Source organism: Crinia signifera, chromosome 12, assembly GCF_055691185.1.
Source record: "Crinia signifera chromosome 12, ASM5569118v1, whole genome shotgun sequence".
Lineage (NCBI taxonomy): Eukaryota > Metazoa > Chordata > Amphibia > Anura > Myobatrachidae > Crinia > Crinia signifera.
Window position 1 is genome coordinate 74,467,448 of NC_139228.1, and position 14,096 is coordinate 74,481,543.

The window sequence follows — 14,096 nt, forward strand, 5'->3', positions numbered from 1 at the left end:
AGGAGAAGAAATTAAATACTAAGGACAGCACAACCAGCGATGTTGTGACTGGCAGTATTATTGCTGAAAAATGGGATGAGGTTTATTAAAGATGACGGGAATTGATCGTACCCAAGTTTATTTGGGGTTTGTATCCTCATGAGTGGTACATCTTAGTCCCCACAAATGTCAGTAGATGGTAATTTCTGACAGAAGCTATGATGCTACCTTGAGGAGATTTATTGCTGGATTGCCCAGTCTGTACGCTGCAAAGACAGATGGAGCGATTTTTATCTGCAGTGTATTTCAAAAAAAGCAGATATTGGTACAGACTGTGTAAAGAGTTCTGTGCTGATATCCACAGAATATGGGGAAGGAAAAAAGGGGGAGAAGATAATTACAGTAAATTACGTGCCAATCACAATAAAGTATGCATGCAATCAGGATCAGAAATTTTTACTGTTTAACAGCGCGTTTGCATTATTGACACCAGCCCGTCTTTTTCGCTATTTTCTCCTCATTTCAGTGCTCTCTCATCAGTCGCGTCGTATCCATCCCCCCTGCAATGCAGGTGAGCACCAGGGTGGACTATTAACGGCACTTCTGACAGCAGAAGCACCTTATTTCATTTGAGCCTCAAACGCTGGTATCCCTCTCGCATGTTCTAAATATTACTACCATACCACACTGGATCGCCTGAACCCATTCCGATTTCAGCAGCTAAGCAGTGTTGGGCCCGGTTAGTACCTTTGGGAAGACTCTTTGGGAATACCGGGTGTTGTAATTAAATTGCAGCAGGAGATCACCTTCTTAATACAGCTCAATCTTACTAATCTTTCTATATGCTTCTGCAAGTTTCACACTCTTAAATCTTTACTATTTCTTTTTACTGTCAGGCAGTGACCTTCCATTACTATTTCCCACTTCCGGGCAATAATTCCCACTTTTGACGGAGATAGATCGATATATATCTCTTAAATCTTGTGATTCAGTGTGTCAAGCATCCACAATCATATACCTGTACCTTGTATAATTTCCTTATATATTGTCACTAATTAAACAATTTTTGGATAACAACAGGGATTCCCTCTGTTTGCTACAGGTATCTGTGTATTTATCTTAAACATTGCGCTTACTTTGTCAATTGTATCAAGGACCCTCTCTCCTTTTAGATAGGTTAACAACCTTTTATCCTGTGATATTTCCACACACAATGTATTTAATACGTATTGTCTTGTGTAGCACATTGTTTGCATCCAAATATCACCCCTTTTTTTAGAGTTTATTCCTAATAAAAGTTAAGTCTTATCTCACCCATATATCACATCTTTATACCAACTATACTATTGTTATCGTCAAGTGTGCCCCAAAAACCCGTTTGTATGTTCCCTTTTTGGTCTTTCTTGTGACCACCCCCTTCCTGTTGACTCACAGTTTAAATACTGAACATCCTTTGGGAGCACCACCAGCCTAACACTGCCATGATATATTCCTGTCAAGCAGTAACTACGCTGGTTCTGTCTATCTAATACTCTTGTATAATTATTACCCAATATATACTTCATACCAGTGCCAATCCCTCTCTCTAATTCACATTTTATCATACCTTCTTCACTTTACGTCACACGGTAGCATGCCTTCATCTTAATGTAGATATTTTACTCCTCACAGTAAGGCCTCTTATTAAAATTTCATGGAAAAGTAGTGACCTTTATTCATGTTACGCCTTACAGTAGTGCCCCCTACCCATGCTACATCACACAGTAGTGTCCCTTATTCACGCTATGCTTAGAGTAGTGTAGTACCCCTTTATTTTATACACGTCATTCCCCACAGTAATACGCCTTTACTTATACACGTTACTCCCCACAGTTGTACTTCTTTACCTTATACATGTTACTCCTAACAGTAGTGTCCCTAATTACGTAGCACCTCACAGTAGTTCCCCTTATTCACATTACATCAGACGGTAGTGTCCATTATTTATTTACTCCTCACATAAATGCCCCATATTTATTATATGTCACACAGTAGTAGCCTGAATTTACTTTACAACACACCATCTTGCTCCTTCACTGGCCACTACGCATTTGCCTAATTTGCCTTTGCCTAGCGCTGGTTCTGATTAGCTATTTCATAACATACAGATGGAGCCCTCCTCATCTAGCCCTTTAATAGGATTAAGTGAGTAATAGGATTACTCTGCTAATCCCCTACTGTATTGTTCTATGTATTTTATTGCTGCTGAGAACAATAGGATAGCCATGGAGAGCCAAGAACTAAGGAAGATAGTTGAGAGGGGCTCCACCATCTATAGTCATCGATTACTGTTTTTTTTTTATCTCATCCGTAGTCAAGCATAAATGAGATAGATATAATTCCTCTTAGTTGAGAAATCACACATCCTTTACAATAACATGGAGAATCCCATCTGGCGCTATCCACATAAATATTACATTACCTTACATTATCCTATTGCCGATTCTATTTTGTTGGGGACGAATCAACATACTGTATAGCCTCCAACGATGTCAGTCTCCCAGTCACCGCACTGACTTTGTATCTATGTCCTATGTTCTCATTAATGGTTTCTTTAACAGGTGTACAGTACTCCCATTTCCACCAACATCAAGATAACACGCCTCCCCTCTCAGTGAATAATGACCTCTGAGAAAGGCCCTATTTTCATATAGAGGTTTCTTTTCCTCTGGGGACGTACTGAATACACCAGTACGTCCCCAGAGGAAAATAAACCATTGATGAGAACATAGGGCCTAGCTACAAGGTCAGCGAGAGCCAGACTTACATCATTGGAGGCTATATGTTGATTCATCCCCAACAAAACAGAATCTGCAATAGGATTTTGAAATATGTATGCGGATAGCGCCAGATGGGATTCTCCATGTTATTGTAAAGGAATCGTATAGGGTTTGGTAATCCGAGGAGAATTACATTAGGCAGCATTCCAGGATGCCCAAAACTTCTATATTTATTTATTGAGAGATCATCCATGATAAACATTGTGGAAATTTGTTCTTTCTTTGTAAATTTGGTAAGAAACGTTTTTGTGCAGTGTAGCAATTGGAGCTGATCTTGCTAATACTGATATGCTTTCAATGTCTTGTCAAGTGAAAAAAATGTGAGATTTGTAGCATCCCCCTGATGGCCAAGAAGTATTGATAATAATATTGTCTGACGTAACATTTACTATTAGAGTTTTTTGGAGACCATCAATTCTTAATTTTGTGATTTTCATTAGCTGTATGGGATTTCAAATCACAACTGACTGAAATAATGTGTTATGGCATAGAGGTAAATATTGGTGAGGATGATGATAATGACTGTGACTGTGAAGGACCGGTGTCTTGACCTCTTTTGGGCCCTCTGCAATGTGAGTGCTGAAAGACTGACATTTCCTTGGCTGTAATTACTAAATCACATAGCTTTTAAGGTATGAATTGGACTGCAAGACGAATTTTAGTATTGTTGTTGGTGTAAGCCGAGTACAACTTTTTTCTTGTACAATAAAAGCAACTACTATTATCTGTTGTCTGTATAGGCCATCATTCCCTGAAAAAGTTCAACGTGCTTGAAAATCAAAGTGGGTAATCCAGACCAGGCTCAGAATAACCAGAGTCTTCTATAACTCAGCAGCTGCCATAAATGCAGGCATATCCAGCCTGTGGCTGACGTCACACACCCTCCCCTAAAATGTTCGGGCACACTTGTATTTCACCTGTTACTCCCAGCAGTTTTTCCAGCATTTTTCTTGGCCAGTTACCACCCCGAGACACCTACTTCCTGTCAATCCCTTTGGTTATACTGCTAATCGCCATTGAGTGGGAGGGATATGTAAAATGCAGGAGTGCCAATTATGCTAGGCGTGCGTAGGAAAACACTAGGCGTGCCTGAGTATTTAGGGGAGGGTGTGTGACGTCAGCAACAGCCTGGAAATGCCTTTTTCCATCACACCACTGCGTAAGACTCTGGCTGCTCTGGCTCTGCGATGAGTTGTCCCAATGTAAAAATCATTCGAAGGTTTGCGGCTTGGACATATTTGCATGGCTGTGCATAGATTCACAGCTGTACACATCTATTCGCACACCGGGGTGCAAATTAATTCACTAGGTGGGAATTCACTCTAATGGGTAGGCATCTTAACTGAACATTGGCCGCAACGAATTTGCGGTCAAGTCTGAATTACCCCTAGAGTACATATACTGTACACTAGATGGTATGCATGAAAATATCTTTAATGATATAGTTATCGGGCATATTGTTTACAATGTGTACCCAGCTTTAGGAGCAATAAGCAAAAAAGGGGCAATTTCCTACTGGAGGAACCCATGTTGGACTATTGTATAAGGATCTTTTTTTTTTTTGCATGGACAGGAAAATCTGAGAAGCTTTGTTTTTAAGGGGCATACACATGGGGCAACACTGCTGAGCGGTCCGAGCAATGTACTGTAGATCCCTCAGTAAAATTGCTCAGCACACAGTGATGTATCAGTGATGTGTTAGAGCTGTGTGCTCAGTGATCTGCATAGGTGTGCGCAGCACATTTTATTAGGGGGTGCACCGTCAAAGGAGTGTGCATAGCTCCACCTATTGGGCGTGTCTAACACCGCCAATCAGGCGAGTCTTCCATCATCTATTTGCACTCGCTACAATATAAAAAGTCTCTAAGCCGCACCAAAATCTCCTGCTTATTTCGGTTTTAATCTTCTAATTACTCTGTGGAACAGTACATGCCAATACAGTCATACACATATATGGATGACGCAGGAATGTAGGGATATGACAATGGTCTAGTACAATTACACATATAGTTGATTGCTGGGCGCTTCTTTAAATGGAATACAGTTCTAAAAAGCAAAAGTCTTTGGTTAAGGGTATTGCTGGTATTGCTAGCGGCAGAGGTGTTCATAAGGGTGGGGCACAGCATTAGGGGGTGCCTGTGCACCCCTAACACTCAGTGTGCGGGCACCTATGGTGATCTGTCAGGACCAGTGTTCTCCGGTGAGAACACTGCCCCACCCGGCGATATTACTAGATTATGTAGGGACATTTTGTAAGCGATTAGGTCAGATCGCTTAGAAAATGCCTTGAGATCACCCAGTGTGTAGGCACCTTCACTCTAAAATTTAGAATATATTTTTTTATTTTATTAACATTTATTTATATAGCCCACACATAGGTCCTTATTCTCGTCCATTCACAAGGCCATGTGCATTCACACAGGGCTGGAATTCTCGCTTTGCATGTGCATTCACTGGGTGTATGTGTACATGGCGAAAAAACTGTTCCTTGCGAACGGAGGGCATGGGGGGGGGGGGCGGCGGGTATGGCCATTACCATATGGAATTGTCCAGTGTTTTATGGGTGTTCCCAGGAAAACGCTGGGTGTTCTCATGGTAATAGGCCGATGACACGGGTGCGGGGGGCCGCCAGCTGCCCACCCACTTCCCTCTGAGTGTGCATGCAACCTTAAATCTGAGCAACCTTAAATCTGAGCAACCTTAAATCTGATCAACCTTAAATCTGACCAACCTTAAATCTGCATGCACGTTCCACATCTTTCGATGCTTGGCGACCATCGAATGATGCGGGTGTTACCCCATAGGCTGCGAATGGATGTTTATGTAAAACATCCATTTGCAACCAGTGCAAACGGACGTGCATTGCAAATGGTGGGCCGACATACCACCATTGCAAGGCGGGATCTGGTTCACTCGCAAGGGTGCAAACGTGCATCCGAGAGAATCAACCAGAATAACCCCCATATTCCGCAGAGAAGATTTGAACATTAACATCAGTATTAAGTAAAACACACCGCTCCCAGCTCCAAAAACTCTCTACACATTTTCTATCCACCCCACTTACAGCGCAACATGATCTTGCAAAGGTGTAAACCAGGCATGTCCAACGTTGGCCCTCCAGATGTTTTGAAACTACACATCCCAGCATGCTTTGAAATAGTTTTAGCATTCTCTAATAGCAAAAATGTGGCAAAGCATGCTGGGATGTGTAGTTTCACAACATCTGGAAGGCCAACGTTGGACATGCCTGGTGTAAACAATTCCATCTTTTTTTTTGCTCCTTTGCTGTATGAGTGCAGGGAAGAATAATGGTAAAACAGGCAGAATCCTGACAGTTATCCATCACTGACAGATGTGCGGGAGACAGAAATGACAAAGCGGAAAAAAAAAAATTGTGGATTGTGCCAATAATTAAGGCAGCTGGAAAATAAAGAAACTTGGAGAATAGCTGGGGATTAAGAAAGCTGATTTCTTCACAACGTTATTCAGTAAGAACCACGAGGTCAGTGCTGCCTCGTCTCTCTGAGGATTTCTATATGCATGGCAGCCTGGTATAAGGGTTGGTTTCAAATTCAGATTGTAATGATGCCTAAATTGTATGAATACTAACAATACGGGGTTTTGAATCTGCATCTCACAAAATAAATATATAACATTACAGAGAAATGTAAAAATCACAGAAATACATAATTCATCCCTATGAAGATGAAATTCTTTGTTCGTACAGTTGAATCGATATCAATACATTACTGGAAGGCTTGCAGAACGAAAATTCTCTGGTGCATGTGGGGGTGGGAATTTGAAGCTCTTCTAATTCTTTGTAGAGAATCTGCAAGTGAAATTTTGACAAATTATTTCTCTATTTATTTTCTTCCAACTCTTTTTATATAGTATTATGTAAAAGAATATTCATTCAGACATTTTTCTCATGCCCAGTCGAGTTAAAACAAGTCATGAACTATTTATATCTTAAATTGGTGGGGTAGCAATAGTCTGTGCCAGGGGTGGTCAAATCACTCTTCGAAATCTTCCAACATCTCCAACATTCCAACATCTCATGTTTTCCAGACCACCTGCGGATCTGTGGAATGTGTCATTTAGGAATGACACCGAACTTCTTTGAAAATGTGCATCAGCTAGGTGGTCTGGAAAATGTGTACTGTTGGTCGAGCTCTTGGATTGGCCAGCCTTGGTCTATGTGCTGGTCCGGTATTATATGACGGCGGTTGGAATCCCGGCAGTCGAAATACCGACGCCGCAATGCCGACAAGGGGGGCGTGGATCCCCTTGCGGGCTCGTTGCGCTCACCACACTATTTTATTCTCCCTCTATGGGTATTGTGGACACCCATAGAGGGACTAAGTGCCGGCATTGTGGCGGTCGGGATTCCGGTGTCGGTATTTCGATCACCGGGATTCCGACCGCTGGCATATTGACCACATCCCCTATGTACACTATTAAATATAACATGTGATTAATATATATAAATATATTAAGGCAGTGGTTCCCAAACTGTGGTCTGTGACAAACTGGGGTGCCTCGGGACACCTGCAGGGGTGTCCTGTGTTGGTGATCCAGGATCAATTCAAATTGTGTATGGTTATTGTAACAGGCAAAACCAGTGCTGATGGCTTCCAATCATAAAATATGTGGACAAACAGAAGCAAATCCTGTCTCTCACCACTTCACTAAACCTAGGGATAACATATACACCAAATTGACGTAATTTAACCCTTTGAGTGCTAATATTGCTGTGCACGATCCTCAAAATATCCGCTAAATGCCAACATCGTTCACAGCAACTGTTGTTTTAGTATAAATAAATACAAATACAGCCAAAACAATTTATTTAAGTTTAGTTAAATATTGCCTCCAAATATAGAACAGTCACTGGGAGCGACGCTACATTTTTGACGGATATTTTGAGGATCTCTCACAGCAACATTGGCACTTAAAAGGTTTAAGAAAAAGGTTTATGCATAATACAAAAGGAAGCAAGATTTTCAAAATGAAGATGCTACTATCAGTATACTTTCACCAGAAAAAGTTATAACATATATCCCTTTGTGGTGATCAGAGTTTCCTGCCTTCTTCTTATGGTCCTTATTCTCCTCAGTATATCAAAACAAGACAAAAAGAACACAAATGTTTCTATGTATATAAAGGCATCTTTTAATATATATATTTTTTTACTTTATCCCCTGGATATGGCACACAAACGCAAAGATGTAATAAATGGGGTCAAGCATGTAAAGGTTTCTTTATAGGGGTATAAAGAATAATAAGCATACCCCATTCACCGTTGTAATAGATATGACCAAGCCCATAAAGGTTTCTTTATATGGGTGTAGGAAGTAGTAAGCATAGGCCACTCTCAATTCGATTATATGATATCAAACATATCAAGGTATCTTTGCTTAGACCATAAATGTGTTTAGCAGGGCCGCCAACAGAGGGGTGCTGTGGGTACAGCTGTCCCAGGCCCCGGCCTCTAGAGGGGTCCGGGCAGCTGCCCACAGTGACACCCCCGCACACCACCTCCCCACCCAGCGGCCCCCAGCCAGGCATGCACGATACACAGTGCTGCCTGCAGAGCACCGAGCATAGGACACAGAGGGTCTCGGCGCTCTGCAGGCTGCACTGTGCACTGCAGTGTGCGCTCCTGAGGAGATGTGGGATGCCACAGCTAGGTAAGTAATGATGTGAATGAAGGTCAGTTCCAGGGAAGGGGGTGGGTGGCGGATACGGGTGCGGGGGGGGGACTGAAGGTCAGTCCCAGGCCCCAAAATTACTAGTAGTGGCCCTGGTGTTTAGAGATGGATTTTTCTTCAGAGCAATGGTAACAATATGTGTACCCCACTCACAATTCCAAAGTATTCAGCCAGTCCATCCAGAAAGGATGAAAAACACTTTGGCTCCAGATGAATTAAAAATTAAAAAAAGTTTTTTTTATTCAAGCACAACACCCCAAACAATGAGGTGGAGGCTGCAGGATACAGAAAAAATGGGAGGAATGTAGTAATGCAAAAGCTTAATCCAAAAATATATAAGAAAAAAATAAAACAATGGCACATGTAAACACAGTTTTACAGATAAAAAGACAAGGGTTGGAAACCTGCCCGCACCTCAAGACTGCGGCAACAAATTTACCATATGGGATTACCAATCCCAAAAAGTACATATAATAGAGAAGAGCAGACAACTGACCTGTTTTTATGTAATAAATTTGTTTTTTAAATCATCCTGGGATTCATCTGGATATCCTTCGAGGTGGATCATTGTGGCCCTAAAATGATGCAAATAGGGCACCTATTGCAGGTGAGATCCTAACCTTTTGGGAATTACAAGAAATCTGAGGAGGGATAAAGATACATTTATGTGCCTATAGGGCCTTGTTAAAAGGTCAGTTGTATTGTTTGGGGAACCAAGTTTGGAGATTTGATCACTCAAGAATTCATCCCATTCCCTGCTATGTTCCTTTGTGGACCTGGGAGAATGAATTATCGGGGAAGCATATGAATAACTTGAGGACACATATATAATATTGTCTACATATTATTGTCTGGTAGAATAAGACAGCACATTCGAATTTACCTAATCTTCTCTATTTTATACAGTTTTACAGATGACCATAAAAACACGGTTTAAAAATCAAAACACTAAAAACAGTTCAATCCATGCAAAATCATTCATAGTTATTGGGTCAAAAACATACCTTTAAGATGAAAGCAAGAAAATAATGGCTGTTTACACCCTTGTCAAGACCTGGTCTACACCCATATAAAGAAACCTTTATGGGCCTGGTTAAATCCATTACATCTGTGAGGGGGGTATGCTCATTATTCTCTATGCCCCTATAAAGAAACCTTTACGTGCTTGACCAAATTTATTACAGCTGTGAGTTTGGGTACGCTTGGCAAATCAATACATATCCAGGATGTAAAATCAAAAAGAAAAAATATTAAAAGATACATTTATATACTTAGAAATATTTGACAGAGTGTGAGTTCGGGTACGCCCAGAAAATCCTTTTGGGAAGTTATTCCTATGGGGGGTCTCGTGTGAATATCTGAACGCTCTTACACACTGTATTTTTTTGTGTTCTTTTTGTCTTGTATTGATATACTGAGAAGAATAAGGACCATAAGAAATCAGAAGGAAACCCAGAAATATACAACATCTGATCACCAAAAAGGGACGTATGTTATAGCTTTTTCTGGTGAAAGTATACTGACAGTAGCGCCTAGAGTTTATGAATCTTGCCACCTTTTGTATTATGCATATTGTTTTTGGGGAATGTGGTAATGTTCCCAGGTAGGTGACTCGTCTTGGGCAGGTTTTTAGCGCCATCTGCTGGAGATCTTTTGTAAAGTAGTTTGTATTCCCATTCATAGAAAGGTTTGCTTGGCAATTTTCAGACCTATTTTGACAAATTCCTATGGCACTGAAATAGTTAATACTTTTCAATCATAAATAAGAAATTTATGGCCTAGGGATGACGTGAAAAATTATTTTTATACTCTAGGGTGCCGTGATTTAAAAAAGTTTGGGAACCACTACAGTATATTAGGGGTCAATACAGTATAAAGAATAACCATTTTAGGTAATCAGGGATCCTGGTTTATTATAGATAGTCAATAAACTTATCCTGGTCAATTTACACCTTTAAAAGATTTTATTTGTTGAACTTGATGGATTTATGTTTTTTTTTTCAACCTCACCAAATAGGTTTATATCTGACACAGGAGAAGATCCAGTTATACCTAATCAGATAAACCACCTGGAATTTACTAAAGACAGAATATAAGAAATAGTGGTCCATAAATTAATTACTTCCTTTAGCACACAGGTTCTCCCACACAACCTGTTTTCCAGGTCGCCCAGTGGGTGTTCAGGTGTACTCATTTCTTACTGACCCATTTTAAAAGATCCACAGGTGGATTTAATTATTTTATTGTGATTCTGAAAGCAGACTTTGAACATGTGAACTGTTTGGGGTCTTAAGGACCAAGTTTGAGAACAAGTGTGCTAAAGGAATTATTTAATTTATAGACCACTATTTCTTATATTCTGTTTTTAGTAAATGCCATAAGAAACCTTCCCATTGTTGACCAAAACTTGCGTAGACCTTCCAACCTTGTTGACCATAGGCCTGGTGACCTATTCAACCTAAGCCCTGTTGACCTTTAGTGGTCAACCTTATGTATCTTGACCTTCATACAGTCGACCTAGCGACCATTTTCCTAACACATTACACAGAGAGGCTCCCGTCAGAACCCCTCTTTCTGCAGGTGTTTTTAAATACATATCCAAAATCTTTAATTGCACGATCAAGAACCTGATAGTTAATAATCATGCCCCTTAATTCGGCCCATAATATATTTTGTTCTAGAAGGAGAGCAGGGCGTGAAGTTATTTTATGGGTAATATCCCTTTTAAACAGAGAGTGGCTTTGTTCTAAAAATGAATGAGTAGAGTGAATTTAAAATAAGCCGCACTAAGTAAGGCTGGTTAGACTGCAAACAGAAGTTAATCTACTCATTCACTGTGAAAACTCACATTTGTCGTCTCTCTGTGTATTTAAAAGAAAGGAAGAAAAAAAGTTATCTTAGTCATCCCTTATTTTTCCCAACCACAAACAAAAACACAGAAATCTGTGAGCAAACCATTAAAAATATTTGCATTTAAATTGAAAATGTGAATGCATCAGCTCTCATAACCAAAAATAATTACTTCATATTGAAATGTTTGTGTATATTGTGGATGAATATACATTTGAATTCTAATTATTATGATACGTTTAAAGGATATGACTTTTAAGGTTGACTGTTCCGCCATCTGCTCTTTCATTGGTGGTAGACGTCATCCGTGTGTTGCAGGTTTCAGTAACCAATATCTCTGAATTCTATTATCATGTAGTGTTCTAGATTGGTTACTAGCATTGCTCAGTGTGTTGAGGGAAAAAATGTCTTGTTTTACTTACCCAGTATTTAACCCCTCCCTCATGCACCTGGGAAATGCTACTGAACTAATTGAGCATCTACCACTATCTGTATGTAGGTTTCAAATCTTAAATTGCTCCAACAAGACAGAGATTGCTGATTGTTGATTGGTTGGATGGTTTTTGTTTCCTGGAAGATTGGTTCTTACTGTAAATGCTATGACTTAGGATATAACAAATCGAGGATACTGCTGTATGGTCATGTTCTGATTTAATATTCATGTATATGTAGCCTAGCAATTCACTAAGAAGAATGTCCCGCTACAGCACTGTCTTTGTCAGTGCGGGGAAGCCAGCATTTTGAAGTCACCCCATCTGTAGGTGTGTAGACAAAGGATGGCCATTGACCATTCAAAATCATTGATGGATAATGGTCACTGTTGAATATTTTTTCCATTGATAAGGGAGGACCAATGGTTTCCCTCCATCAATGGTATAACCTCAATGGGTCTGTCTCCCCTACAGAGTGCTGAGACACAAAGCAGATCTCCACCTCTGGCTCCCATGAAGCTTTGTCGACATCATCTGTTTGTCCCGCAATGAATGACCATTGGGGGTCATCTGTTGCATATTATGCAACCATTGATGGACACGTGTCATTTCTCTTTCAATACTGACCATCAATGACAGACACACCGATGGCCAGTCCTAGTGTGGGAAGCACCCCCTTCTAAAAATGCTGATCAGACCCCACAATATCTGTTGCCAGTCCTGGCCTGCATAGAGACTGCACACCAACCTTCTCCTCTATTAAACCTCTCCTTCCTGGAAGTGTGGGAGAAGTCCACTGAAATCCAGAAATCTCCTGTACAGTACATTCCAGAATAGTAGGCAAATATGATTCATGTGGTTCTTAGTGCGTAGTTTAAGCCAACAAAATGGTTGCCTCCTCAAAGTACCTTAGTAATGTCACTATTTTGAACAAATGAATAGGCTATATTCGATTAAAAATTGATTGAGCTCACATAATGGTTTTGAACTAACAAATATACCTAGTATGAATCAGTGAAGTGTCTACCTCCAGTGAGACAGGTCACAGGTTCTAATCCTAGGTATATATTTATTTATTTTATTTATTAACAGTTACTTATATAGCGCACACATATTCCGCATCGCTTTATAGAGAATATTTGAACATTCACATCAGTCCCTGCTCCAGTGGAGTTTACAATCTATATTCCCTACCACATGTACACACACTCACACACACAGACATTCTAGGGTTAATTTTGGATTGTGGGAGGAAACCGGAGTACCCAAAGTAAACCCACGCATGTACGGGGAGAATATACAAACTCTGCACAGTTAGGGCCATGGTGAGAATCAAACCCATGACCTCAGCACTGTAAGGCAGTAATGCTAACCATTACACCGTCCGTACTGCCCCAAATAATATACACACACACACACATGCATCCATATATTTATATTAGGTGGTGTGTGGGGTGGATGGGGGTGGCACCAATATTTATTTGGCCTCCGAGCAGCTGAGACGCACTTACGCCACTACTAGTCACCACATGTACACAAGTACATATATCCAACAGTATAACCCATTTCTAATGTTCAAACCTGAGGTGACACCACACTTTGGACCCAGGCACCAAAGTTTATAACCCAGGTCAACCAACCCGACAATGACCCTTTGCATAATGGGTGACCTGGGTTTAATGTGAAAGCCATGGACCTGGGTCAGTGTCAGATTGGACCCGGAATCAAGATCCTGGGTCCGAACCCGGCATTGCCATCTGAAAGGGGGTAATAAAGGCCAATTTCTTTATTTGAAATTGGAATGTTCTCTCTCTCTCTCCCTCCATGTGACTGGAGGCAGTCACATACAGTAGGAGTAGAGGAGGAGGCAATCACACGAGTAGAGGAGGCAGTCACATGTGGAAGGAGGAGAGAGAAGGAGGCAGTCATATTTGAAAGTAGAAGAGGAGGAGGCAGTCACATGCAGAAGGAGTAGAGGAGGCACTTATATGTGAAAGGAGCACAGTGGAAAAGTAAGTCAAATGTATTCTGCATCATCCCCATTGTTGCCTCTGAGCTTTTCAGCCATATCTTATGTTACTATCAGTTGTTTAATTTTGTTGCCCTTGGGTACGACTTAGGATTCATGTTCAATGAATAAAAGATACCACTGGATGTTCACTGTATCACAGCAGACAAAATAAGTTTTACCAAGCATTCCTGAAAAGCACAGAAGGAGGCCACAAAGACAGAGTAATGCTGTTTGTAGAAGTTGCAAGAGGGCTTGCACAAAGTTGTCTGAGAACGGACAATGCTAAAATGTTTAA

General features: G+C 40.6%; 1 protein-coding gene and 1 pseudogene across 2 annotated transcripts in view; both read left to right on the forward strand.

The window, feature by feature from the left end:
- MDGA2 (MAM domain containing glycosylphosphatidylinositol anchor 2) overlaps window positions 1-14,096 on the forward strand; it is a 580,635-nt gene that overhangs the window by 394,416 nt on the left and 172,123 nt on the right. The window lies entirely within an intron of this gene.
- Window positions 649-766, forward strand: LOC146050871 (5S ribosomal RNA; annotated as a pseudogene).